The sequence below is a fragment of the Bubalus kerabau genome, chromosome 15 (genome assembly GCF_029407905.1).
Source record: "Bubalus kerabau isolate K-KA32 ecotype Philippines breed swamp buffalo chromosome 15, PCC_UOA_SB_1v2, whole genome shotgun sequence".
Taxonomy (NCBI): Eukaryota; Metazoa; Chordata; class Mammalia; order Artiodactyla; family Bovidae; genus Bubalus; species Bubalus kerabau.
The window spans coordinates 33,988,626-34,002,498 of record NC_073638.1 but is presented as its reverse complement, the minus strand read 5'-3'; positions in this window follow the sequence as shown (position 1 = coordinate 34,002,498).

Sequence of the window (13,873 nt, the reverse complement as noted above, 5' to 3'; positions counted from 1 at the left end):
ACCACGTGCTTGTAAATGCTAAACTACTTCATCCTCCCTGTTACTGTTTTACTAACAGTGCTCCCTACAGCACATTGTCAAAATAGCTTGTTTTCCATTTTATGGGCACAAACCACCTTATATGGGTAAGGGTTTGGCCTAGGTTCCAGGAACAATTTGCCTGTTTTCTCAGGGAGAAATGCTACAAAGAGCAATTTATGTACACAGGTTGTATGCTGAAGGTGCGGAGGGAATTTTAAATCGTATCAGTCCAAACACAATCACAGTAAGAGTAGCTAATATTTACTGCACACTTACTATAAATCAGGCATGATCTCAATTTATCCTCAAATCACCCCAATGAGGAAGTTGTTCTCTCCATTTTCAAATAGGAAAAGAATGAGGCTTGGAAAGGTCGTGTAAAAGACACATAGGGACTTCCCTTGTGGCTCAGTGGTTAAAAATCTGCCTCTCAATGCAGGGGACGTGGATTTCATCCCTGGGCCAGCAAGATCCCACATGCCTCGGAGGAACTAAGCCAGAGAGCCAAAACTACTGAAGGCCACGCACCCGTGCTCTGCCACAAGAGAAGCCACCTTGATGAGAAGCCTGCACATCGCAACTAGAGTGTAGTCCCTATTTGCTGGCAACTAGAGAAAGCCCTCGTGCAGTGAGGAGCTGGCACAGTCAAAAATGAAAAAAAAAAAAAAGACACCCGGCTAATCAGCAGCTGGACTGGGTTCAAACTGCCAAACTGAAACTAAGACGACTGTGTGGGACTCCTGGGTACAGAAGCCTTTCTATGTCCTTCCTTTCTTGTTGGTAGGAAACAGACTCCAACTTCCATGACCTTCCCTGACTTCCAAAGGGCAGATTCAACAGTTGCTAATCAGGGAAAGGGTGGGTGATGCAGAGACAAGGGAGGAGGCCATCGAGGCCAGTTAAAGGAGTGCAGGCTCTGCATGCATCCTGATTCTTTTTTTTTTTTTAGTGCCTAAGTGACACTGATTTTTTCTTATTTATTGGGATATAGTTGCTTCACGACACTGTGTTCGTTCTGCGGTACAGCGAAGTGAGTCAGCCAGCCACACGTGTACCCATACCCCTCCCTTCTGGATTTCCCTCCCACCCAGATCAGCACAGAGCGCGGAGTAGTTTCTGGAGCTACACAGCAGGCCTGCCCTAGTTCTCTGTTCCGTGCATAGCAGTGTATACGGGTCAATTCCAATCTCCCAATTCATCCCTCCCTGCCTTTTCCTGCTTGATGTCCATACATTTGTTCTCTACGTCTGTGTTTCCTCTATTTCTATTCAGTTTATGAGCAACTCCACCCTTGAACCATTGCTATAAAACTCCTCACCGAATCAAACCCAGGGTTGGGACGCACAGTTTCTGAGGGGCAGGAGCCCACTGTATCCCCCTTTGCCTGACAAAGCAATAGAGCTATTCTTTCCTACTTCACCCAAAACACTGTTTCAGAGGTTCGATTCAGTACTGGAGCACAAAGGCCAAGGTTTGGACATCACGATCTGATGTCAGAGCTTGTGCTCTCTCCTGGTTAGCTACGTGGAATGACCTCCATCTTCGATGTCAGCATCTTGGTTCTAAATTGGTACCTGATTTGATAACTAATTTATAAGCCTATACTACACACTTATGGCAACTGCCTTGTAAAAATATGCATTTTTAATATCCATCACATGACCTGTTTGAGATAAATGTCAATATTGGTATGTGCAGACATGAACTCTCAAAGCTGGCAGACATACCTGCATATCCTTGACAATTACAGCATACTTTCCAGTTATAGTAAGCGTCTAATACTCGGACTTGCCTGGTGGTCCAATGGTTAAGAATCTGCCTGCCAATGCAGGGGACACAGGTTCTATCCTGGTCTGGGAAGATTCCACATGTCACAGGGAAGCTACTGAGCCTGAGCACCTAGAGCCCGCAATCCACAAGAAAAGCCACTGCCGCGAGAAGCCCATGCACCGCGAGAGTAGCCTCTGCTCAGAGCAACTAGAGCAAGCCTGCGTGCAACAATGAAGACCCAGCGCAGCCAATAAATCAATAAGTAATTTTGTTTTAAGAAACTTACAATACCCCCTGATTTCCTCATGCATCGTTGACAGTATGATAAAGCAGTTAAGTGCAAGGGTCCTGGAATTACAATGGTTGGGTTCAAAGTTTGGATCCACCATTTATTAACAAGTTTTAACTAATGTCTCAGTGCCTCAGTCAGCCCTTGGGAAAGATCAGACTGTTAACAACAGCGCCTGTATTACAGGCTTGTGGTAGCCGATCAACAAGGTTATATACATTAAGCACTTGGCACAGTCCCTGCTGCTGCTGCTGCTGCTGCTGATTCGCTTCAGTCGTGTCCGACTCTGTGCGACCCCATAGACGGCAGCACACCAGGTTCCACTGTCCCTGAGATTCTCCAGGCAAGAACACTGGAGTGGGTTGCCATTTCCTTCTCCAATGCATGAAAGTGAAAAGTGAAAAGTGAAAGTGAAGTCGCTCAGTTGTGTCCGACTCTTTGAGACCCCATAGACTGCAGCCTACCTGGCTCCTCTATCCATGGGATTTTCCAGGGAAGAGTACTGGAGTGGGGTGCCATTGCCTTCTCCAGCACAGTCCCTAACACACAGTAAATGCTAAGAGAAGTCAAAGCATGTATCAGTTTTGCACCTGCAATCGTGTGTATAAGCATTGATACTAATCACTAATGTAATAAAGTGCACTGAGCATCAAGGAATGTCTGGTTGCACGAACACACCAGGGAGCCTGATAAAAATCCACTTCATACAGTGCTACACAGCTGCTCATTTGAGCAGCTCCCCACTTACCAAAAAAAAACATGAATAAAGATGAGGTCAACATAATAGCTTAAAATACAGGTCTGCTTCTCTTAAGGCCTGTAGAGAAGAGGAGGGTGGAAAATGGTAACAATTGGTACAATTATGATCACGATCATTACTATTATCACTAGTATGAATAGAACTCTCAGCTTCCAGCATCTCAGATTTCTGTGCTTGCCTTTTCTACGGGAACTAGAGAATGCTTGATTGCTTCCTTACAATGGGAATGGTTTTACCCTTTCAATTACCATCTCCATCACACTCCACATAAGTTAAAAGATGGCATTTGGGTCTTCTATTCAAGCGGGTGATCTTTCTATCCTTTTCATTACAGGAGAGGCAACTGGTAAAGCTAATGCAATGTACTGTAACTAATGCCTTGGAAATGCCCAAAGCACGACAATCTTAATCCACTTTGAAGGCTAACTCTGTTCAGAATGTGAGGCTTTATATTAAGCTGTATGTTAGAGCAAAATCAGCTGCAGGGGAAAATCCTCTTTGAATCAGAGTGAAACCATTTATATTTATTTCGAAAACTAAGAAGAGTCTGATGACAGAAAAAAACCCCAAACAAACGTCAACAGTAAGATACTAATTTAACCCTTGGCTGGGCTACAGCAATGGCAGCTTTGTGAATTCTGCACAAAGTCCAAGTATGTGCGCCTGATATGTGGAACCTTTACGGGCATCACGGAGCCAACAATTAACAGGGACTCAATAGAAAACATTCAAGTCTCAAAGTCTACTGTTTTACCAGGAAAGCAAAATGGCAAAAGTCAGTGATTAAACGGTGACTGACAAGAGAGGACTCTCTCGGACTTCCCTGCAGGCTCAGTGGATAAGCGTTCACCTGCTAATGTAGGGGACACAGGTTCGATCCCTGGTCCGGGAAGATTCCACATGCTGCGGAGCAACTAAGCCCGTGCACCCAACTACTGAGCCCACGTGCTGCAACTGAAGCCCATGTGCCTAGAGCCCGTGCTCAGCAACAAGACAAGCCACCGCACTGAGAAGCCTGAACACCCCAGCAGAGAGTAACCCCCACTTCCGCAATTAGAGAAAGTTCTTGAAAAACAACAAAGACCCAGCACAGCCAAAAAAAAAAAAAAGCTGAAAAAAAAAGAAGGTCTCTTGCTCATCATGCAGGTTCTCAGCTCCTCAAAGAGGAACCAGCAGAGGGGGAGCCCCAAGTTTCCCCTCTGATCTCTCTTTCACTGGAACATTCCATTCATTCTCGAAGTTCAAAGGACAAAACAGGATGTGCAAATGACTCCTGAGCTCTTGTGGAAGCTTTCCAATGCCCCCTATCCCATGATTACATATTCCTCATATTGGTGGATCGGTTCTCCATTCCAGACAGGGTCCCCCAGCACAGCCACTGGTGCAATGAGAGAGAGATCACAGCGAGCACCCCATAGCTCTCATTTTGACAGTATATGATGTGCTGCATTTCTCAACGGTAGAAAGGAGTGATACCGGATAAAGCGGAACCTCTCTCCTTTACTGGTTTAGAGGGCCGGAAACCACGTGTGCCCCACCTTCCAGTAAAGGGGAGAGCCCTGACCCTCGGGTGAACTCAGGGCACACTGTGATATAATCGGTGCTCTTTTCCAGGCAGATAATACTCAAACTCAAGGTGGATTCTGTCTAAAAACATACTTCTAAGGTGAAAAAGACAATCTAAAAAAGAGTGGACATACATGTATGTATAACTGACTCACTTTGCTGTACAGCACAAACTAACTGCAAATCGACTATACTCCAATAAAAATTAAAAAAAAAAGAAAGAGAGTGGACACAGGTCTTTGAGTGTCTTGGCTTAGAAAATGAAGTTGGGGACATCCCTGGTGGTCCAGTGGTTAAGACTCTGTGTTCCCAATACAAAGGATAAGGGTTTGATCCCTGGTCGGGAAACTAAGATTTCACATGCCACATGGTGCGGATAAAAAAAAAAAGTTAGACAAGTTATGGGGAAAATAGTACACTTAGGGAGTGGGGCTTTATCTAATAGCACCAAGATTTTGTGAAGTAACGTGGAAAAACAGGTAAGAGCCATCAGCTATTAATTTTCCTGCGTCTAGGAGTTTTGTGATTTGGAGGAATGGGGTTTAGGAGTCAGGGAGACCTGAATATAAAGAGGCTTGAATTTCTGCTGGTCTTAGAGTCGTGCAGATGGAGCATCTCAGAAACATCTGAGCACAGTTGATTTTGTTCTAGAATATTTGTTTCTGCTCCGTCTCAGTAGGAGACTGGAGCAAACAAGTCTTCTCCTAGACCCTCTTCTTCTTCCTTTACTCCATCCTGATACCCTCACTCCCCTTTTCCTCCTCCATTTCTTTCTTTTCTCCCCCTGCCTTTTTACCCACTTCTGCTTCTGCTTCTATAAACTCCTTTTCTCCTTGTCCTCGAAGTTCCCTAAAGGTCTGGTCCCTGTCTCCAGAATCACCACCCTCCGCCTGCCCATTGGCCTCCCTGAGTTTATTAGAATGAGAAATGTCTGGTGGGCAGTGGACATGGAGCACTCATTTCTAAAGTCTCATCTTGAGACTCAATAATTCTAACTCCATCATAGCTTGAAACTAATTGGAACCCAGTAAGGCTAAGTCACACACCTGTTTTTGACCTCGAAATACAGCTAACTACCTTTAAAGAAAGAAGACTGTCCACGCCCTAAAAGTCTGTTCTGAGTTTTGCTGCTCTTATTAATTTGTTCCTGATGAACAACATTGTCAGGCACCTAAGTCACCAACTTTTTTTTTCCATTTTAGCTTTTCATTTTTTATTGGAGTAAAGCCAATTAACCATGCTGTGATAGTTTCAGGTGGACAGCAAAGGGATTCAGTCATACATATAATGTACATATACATATACATTCTTCCCCAAACTCCCCTGCCATCCAGGCTGCCAAATAACATTGAGCAAAGTTTCCGGTAAGTCACTAACTCTGAAGGCAGAAGTAAGACCCATTTCTCACAAGTAGATATTTACAGGAAGCCATGTGAACTGCAGGCAAAGGTCCTAGAGTTTCAAGCCAGGAGGTAATCAGGCTGTGTTATGGTAACTCAGGACAAGAGTCTGGACAAAGGGCGTATTCTAAAAACCAAAGAAAATAAACAATTGACCGTCTCAGAAACTCCCGACTGGTTGTCAGGGCAAGAAAGGGCAGGCCAAACAGATAAAATCAGAATTGCCTCAGAAGTTCACAGGTGTCAAGATAAGATCCTGAGAGATGGCCACCAAAATAAAAACTCATGTCTCCATAGCCCTTTTAAGTAAAACACTTCTACACCAGTGAGCAATATGATTTTTACAGCCCTCTCAATAAAGGAGGAGAAGGCAATGGCACCCCACTCCAGTACTCTTGCCTGGAAAATCCCATGGATGGAGGAGCCTGGTAGGCTGCAGTCCATGGGGTCGCTAAGAGTTGGACACGACTGAACGACTTCACTTTCTCTTTTCACTTTCCTGCGCTGGAGAAGGAAATGGCAACCCACTCCAGTGTTCCTGCCTGGAGAATCCCAGGGACGGCGGAGCCTGGTGGGCTGCCGTCTATGGGGTCGCAGAGTTGGACACGGCTGATGCGACTTAGCAACAGCAGCAATAAAGGGAGTAAAACAGGCATACTGTTACTTAATAGACAACAGAGCAGGATCAGAGAAATTATGGGACTTGTGTGAGTCCCATGGTAAGAGGCAAAGGTGGAATTTTTCAGCCAGGTGGGCCCCTTCCAAATTACCATAATTATGGAAAGTGCTTACCTGGTAGTTAGGTGGTAAGACAATGACATGTTGGGTCTTCTTAATTCCCCTTCCAAGGTCTGTTCACTACCTAAAAATGTCTAGGTCATCAAATTATGTAATGAAATTTCTTTTTCTCTGGCTTTTGGTAAAAAGTACTCCACGCAAACACCAGAAAAAAATTAAAACAAGAGCAAAATTTTATAATAAATATAAAATTTATTATATAATTATGGTTATATTTCAAACATATAATCATAGTTAGACTATTATATAACTATATATGTTGTTGTTTAGATGCTCAGTTGTGTCTGACTCTTTTGTGACCCCATGGACTGTAGCACTCCAGACTCCTCAGTCCATGGGATTTCCCAGGCAAGAATTCTGGAGTGGTTTGCCATTTCCCTTCCTAGAGGATCTTTCCAACCCAGGGATCAAACCCGAGTCTCCTGCAGTGGCAGGAGGCTTCTTTAACACTGAGCCACCAGGGAAGCCAATATAGTTAATTACATAATTATATACCCATCAATTCCTTGTTGCATAGGGAATCCTGCCAAACTTTTTCAACATGACCTATAGGCAATAGCCACCCAAGAAAGTTTGGGGTGGGATAAGGGTGTCCCAGAATTCTTCTAATTTCATCCTATCTTTAGGAAAGCAGTGAGCTATGTCATCCATTTACACACTCAATTCATTCAATTTGTGAAAAATAAAACAAAATCTGATCCCTTGGTTGGATAATTATTGGTTCTGTGTTCCAATACCATAGCTTAAAAAAAAAAAATTCTGCAAAACATTTTATTTAATCAATATATGACCATGTATTACATTTTTTCTTTTGCATTTTTAAAACTTTATTTTTAATTGGAATATAATTGCTTTACAATGTTGTGTGAAGGTTCTGCTGTACAACATGAATCAGCTATAAGTATATATATGTGTGTATATATATATATATACACACACCCTCTCTCTTGAGCCTCCCTCTCACTTCCCCTTCCACCTTTCTAGGTCATCACGGCGCACCAAGCTGAGGTCCAGGTGCAGCAGCTCCCTACGAGCTATCTATTTTACACGTGATAGTGTATATATATCAATGCTACTATCTCAATTTGTTCCACCCTCTCCTTCCACCACTGTGCCAACAAGTCCATTCTTTACATTTGCATTTTTATTCCTGCCCTGCAAATAGGTTCATCAGTACCATTTTTCTTGATTCCAAATACATGAATTAATATATGGTATTTGTTTTTCTCTTTCTCACTTACTTCACTCGGTATGACAGACTCTAGGCTCATCCACATCATTACAAATGACCCAATTTCATTCTTTTTTATGGCTGAGTAATATTCCATTTATATATGTTCCACATTTTCTTTATTCATTTGTTAGTGGACATTTAGGTTGTTTCCATGTCCTGGCTATTGTAAACAGTGCTGCAGGGAACATTGGGGTACATGTGTCTTTTTGAATTATGGTTTTCTCAGGGTATATACCCAGTGGGATTGCTGGGTCATATGGTAGTTTTTAGTTCTTTAAGGAACCTCCATGCTGCTACTGCTGCTGCTGCTAAGTTGCTTCAGTCGTGTCCGACTCTGCGCGACCCCATAGATGGCAGCCCACCAGGCTCCCCCGTCCCTGAGATTCTCCAGGCAAGAACACTGGAATGGGTTGCCATTTCCTTCTCCAATGCATGAAAGTGAAAAGTGAAAGTGAAGTCGCTCAGTCATGTCCGACTCTTAGCGACCCCATGGACTGCAGCCTACCAGGCTCCTCCATCCATGCGATTTTCCAGGCAAGAGTACTGGAGTGGGGTGCTATTGCCTTCTCCGAGGAACCTCCATACTACCCTCCAATACTACAGTTCTAACATAACCTAGACCCTGTATCTATACCAAATAAAAGAAGTGGCAGGGCGAGCTACCAGTTATACAACTAAACAACCAGCTGTAAACACATAGCAAAAGGGCAGGCAAAATCCCCCTTGGGTTTTTATTCTGGGGTAATGCCCACATTCTCTTCTGTCTCACAAAGTTTTCTATTAGTGTCCTGGTCTTTTCTGAAAGCAGCTGGGAAAATCTGGGTCCAGGAAGATTGATCAGTCCTGCAAGGTTACCCAGCAAAACAGTGATTCCTGTCTTGGGGTTCATGATGAGGCTCTACAGTCAGCCCCAACTCATGTTCCAAAGTTTAGCTATAATACCAAAGGCAGTTCCTAAACCTCATTCACAGAGATGTACATTCTTTCATTTGAAATTGTCAAGATTATGATCCTAACACCTGAACCTTCCCCTCATTATAAGAAAACAGCCTTAGAACCTTGGATTCATGACCATGTGAAACCACCTTGGGGGCAGCAAGCCCTTGTCTCTCATTCGTGGAAAAACATAGAGTGTGAGTCTTACAGAGCAGAGGCTTTTCCTTGATGAAGGCTGGATTGGCAGTCTAGTGCAGTACTAGATACATAAATGGATTCCATAGATAACTTTCAAATCAGTGAATGGCCCTGCATGTTCAATTTTGGGAGATGAGAGACAGGAGTGTCAGCCAAATGACTGATTATAGCCTCGGCGTTCAGGGGCTCTGACTTGGCCGGGTGTATTTTCAAAAGGTCATTTTGCCAGCCTGTAATTGCAGGCTAAAGTAAGTAAACCAAGTGCTTACTGCCCCCTGGTGGTCAAGATGATTTCAGATTCTAAAGTTCCTGGCACTTCTAATCAATGAATTTAAGTATCCTGGTAGCCAGGAGTCTGCAGGTTTTACCCAGCCCCTTCTCCAAACAGTAGAGTTTTGACTTAAGGGCCAGAAAGATTTCTCCCCAGTCCCAAGGTCCGCAAAGGAGGCTTTTCATGTCTATACTGAAAGATGAATATGTCAAGGAGCTGAAACAGAACCTTTTAAATGAATTATCTTTCAGTGAATGGTCTGTGGTTTCAAGAGCTCCTAGGAAAAAAGAAAAGCATTCAAGGAAAATAATAATTTCCTGTCTGGAACACTGAGATTTCTATCTATTCGAGATTATCAGGTCAGGTCACCCTTAGAAACAAACAAAAAACACATCCAGGAACTCTTTTAGACTTTGAATTCCTAGCATTTCAAGATTGCATTCCCACTTCATGGAAGGAAAAGCTGAGGGTCCAAACCAATTGCTGGAAAAATGCTAATTATCCTCTCAAGTCTAAAGAAAGGTTTTCAGTTTTATTTTAATGTATGGTAAGTGAAAAAAAAAAAAACAACTGCTACAGAGGTTTCCTTTTTTAAAAAATGTTTTTTTTGATGTGGGACATTTTTAAAGATTTTATTGAATGTGTTATAATATTGTTTCGTTTTTTTTTTCAATGTTTTGATTTTTTTGGCCTCAACGTATGTGGGATCTTAGTTCCGCACCCCCTGCATTGGAAGGCAAAGTCTTAACCACTACACTGCCAGGGAAGTCTCTGCTACAGAGGTTTCTAAGGAAACATCACATGTACAGGGTTTTCTGTGTTTTATCCCACTTGTTGGCTCTCTGGGATCTAGAGCAGTGTCTGACATATCAATACATAATTGGTGAATGAATGAAGCTTAAAGAGAAGGAGCTGCTTTTTAATGGAAATTATTGCTTATTGGAGAGGATGCCATCTCCTTCCTTGAGAATCACTGAAGACAAATTAAATCCTCATTTATCTTAAAAATCATAGAATCTTAAAAAAATTATAGACTGTGACGCTGGAAGGAACCATAGAGATCATCAATTTAATCTCTTCATTTGGTTTCTTTCATTTACATCACACATGAGGAAAATGAAAATCAGAGAGATTAAACAACTCACCACAGGTCAGACAGCAACTTTCTGGCGGACCCTACAGTGAATCTAAGTCTTCACTCCTGACACTTTCTAAAAGAACAATGATGTTCCAAGTTTTCGGCTGTGATTTACTGTGGAAATACATCATGACCCAGTACACATCCACATAATTACACACATAACACTAAAAAGAATTTCATGAAACAATATCCACCTTCTCCATGTAATTAATGTACCCTGGACTATTGTCTACTCCACTTCATTTTTTATATATTATTCTGATCACAACTCACTAAATTAATTTCACAACTAACAATTTAAAAAACATTCTGCTAGAGCATCTTGCCTATTACGACTTTTCAGGCTGAAGTCCTCCAGAATCTTCTTCCATGCAGAAAAGAACTAGAGTGAGCAGGTCACTTGGCCCAAAGAGCCCAGTTTTATGACTCGGTGGAGGCAGTAATATCTCCCACTGTCAAGTTTCACTTCACTTTCAAGAATGCAGTCCCAGTGACCCTGCTCTCCAGCCAAAGTAAGTAACCACACCAGTGTGTTCCAGGACACAGACCAGGGCCATGGGCGGCAGCCTTGTCCTTGGCCTTGACTGGCTCTCTAACCCACAAGTTAGCGGGATTTTGGATCCTTACATAAAACAGCACGTCCTTATCTCTGCTGCTGTCATTCCTGGGGGAGGGGGCGGGGGCAATCGGAAGAAGAGCAGGGAAGGGGTAGAGCAGGACAAGTAGGTGGGTCTGAGGTTATCAGCTACATGAGTAGGTGTGAACAGATGGAGTGCTTAGCAGTCTTCAGGAGCCAGGCAGCCTCCGCCTCCCTTGCACACAGGGTTACACATCACCTTCCTTCTCCTAACCCCATTTGATTACCTCCTCTCCCTCCATCTCTTCCCCTGACCTCCTCTACCAAACAGTCTCTCTTTATCCCTCTCTCTCATGCTGAGATCATTAACATGATGGAGAGATGGTTTCTCAGCTATTTCCCTTCTGACAGGTTGGAACCTTCTCCTCTGACTTCCCACTTCCCCACTGAGAATCAGCAAGACAGGATTTGGCAGGGGGCTGCCTTGCGGCAGCCATGGCTGAAAGCTTCCCCATAGCAACCTGGGCACATTCCCACAACACCAGGCGGGATTTCCAGGGCTGGCAACTCACCCTTTCAGAAGCCGTGCACAAGTTGCAGGCTGCCCCAGTCTCTTCCCAGTAAGACTCCAGCTGGCTGCGGGGCTGTGTACTGAAGGCAAAGAGCCAGGAGGGGAGCTGGACAATGCTTTGAATATATATTGGCCCTTTCAGATATTCTCAGACAGCTTTGGAGCTTAGGGCTCCAGGTCTTAGGTTCTGCTTGTGAAAGGGGAAGATTAGAATGAACTGGGAGGCGGGAGAAAACTACCAGCTCTGCCACCAATGTGCTGTGAGATGTTAAGTCAGTTACTTAACCTCTGGTTCTCAGTTACCTCATTTTTAACATAAGGGTTTTTTTTTTTAATGATTTCTCAATATTTATTATATCTCTAGTAAAGCAATATAATAGCGATATATACTATCACTATACATATAGAGAGAGAGAGAGAGAGAGAGCGGAGAAGGCAATGGCACCCCACTCCAGTACTCTTGCCTGGAAAATCCCATGGATGGAGGAGCCTGGTAGGCTGCAGTCCATGGGGTCGCTAAGAGTTGGACACGACTCAGCGACTTCACTTTCACTTTTCACTTTCATGCATTGGAGAAGGAAATGGCAACCCACTCCAGTGTTCTTGCCTGGAGAATCCCAGGGATGGGGGAGCCTGGTGGGCTGCTGTCTGTGGGGTCACACAGAGTCGGACACGACTGAAGTGACTTAGCAGCAGCATAGAGAGAGAGAGAGAGAGAGAGAGATACAGAATATTTAGTAAAGAATATTTAGTAAAGAATCTGCTTGCAATGCAGGAGACCCTGGTTCAATTCCTGGGCCAGGAAGATCCCATGGAGAAAGGATACGCTACCCACTCCAGTATTTCTGGGCTTCCTTTGTGGCTCAGCCGGTAAACAATCCACCTGCAATTCAGGAGACCTGGTTCAATCCCTGGGCTGGGAAGATCCCCTGGAGAAGGGAAAGGCTACCCACTCCAGTATCCTGGCCTGGAGAATTCCATGGACTGTATAGTCCATGGAGTCACAAAGAGTTGGACACGATTGAGCAACTTTCACTTTCACATGCTTCAGTAAAATTGTAATATCATTCTAATATACAAATCCCAGATTCACAATGAAGACATACATCTTTACCAAATGAGTGAAAGTTGCTCAGTTGTGTCCAACTCTTTGCGACCCCATGGTATGTCCACAGAATTCTCCAAGCAAGAATACTGGAGTGGATTGCCATTCCCTTCTCCAGGGGATCTTCCTGACCCAAGGATGGAACCCAGGTCTCCTGCACTGCAAGCAGATTCTTTACTGTCTGAGCTGCCAGGGAAGCCCACCAAACTAAGTACAACATAATTAAAAGTTTCCTGCTAGAATTGGGCATTTCCCCCATAACAAGATTTTATTTTAATTTAATTATTTTAAAAACTAAAGTATAGCTAATTTACAATGTTGTGTTAATTTCAGGGGTATAGCAAAGTGATTCATATATATATATATATATATATATACACACACACACACACATATATTTTATATATATACATGCTTTTTCAGATTCTTTTCCATTATAGATTGTTATAAGATATTGAGTATAGTTTCCTGTGTTATACAGTAGGTCCTTGTTGTCTGTCTATTTTACATATAATAGTGTGCATATGTTAATCCCAAACTCCTAATTTAGGTAGATTCAAATTTTAAAACAACAAAAATTAATCGATCACCTTCAGTGGTCCCCTTCAGTAGTTCAAGGAATTAATTATCTTGAAAGTTGGCAAATAAATGAAGAGTCAATATTTATCGTTTTTTTTATCTAAAATATCAACTACAACAGTCATCAAATAGTCACCAAGGGGAAGCACCTCTTTTTTAAAGTATTGCAACAAATACATAAAAAATAAATAAGGAGACATCAGCGTTTTGCAACATCCAATGAATTGATGAATCTAGCCAATGAGCATCAGCGACTACTAAGATCACAAAAAGATGACAGATGCCACATGCTCCCTGCGGTTGAACCCACCAACAAGATCTACTCAGATCAAACCTATTCAGGCCAAACTTCTGGGTCCAGCAACCAATTTGCAGGCAAAAAAGTGGACAGATAACTAATATCAAACCTATTCAGGCCAAACTTCCGGGTCCAGCAACCAATTTGCAGGCAATAAAGTGGACAGAGAACTAAGATCAAACCTCTTCAGGCCAAACTTCCGGGTCCAGCAACCACTTTGCAGGCAGTAAAGTGGACAGAGAACTAAGATCAAACCTATTCAGGCCAAACTTCTGGGTCCAGCAACCACTTTGCAGGCAGTAAAGTGGACAGATAACTAAGATCAAACCTATTCAGGCCAAACTTCTGGGTCCAGCAAC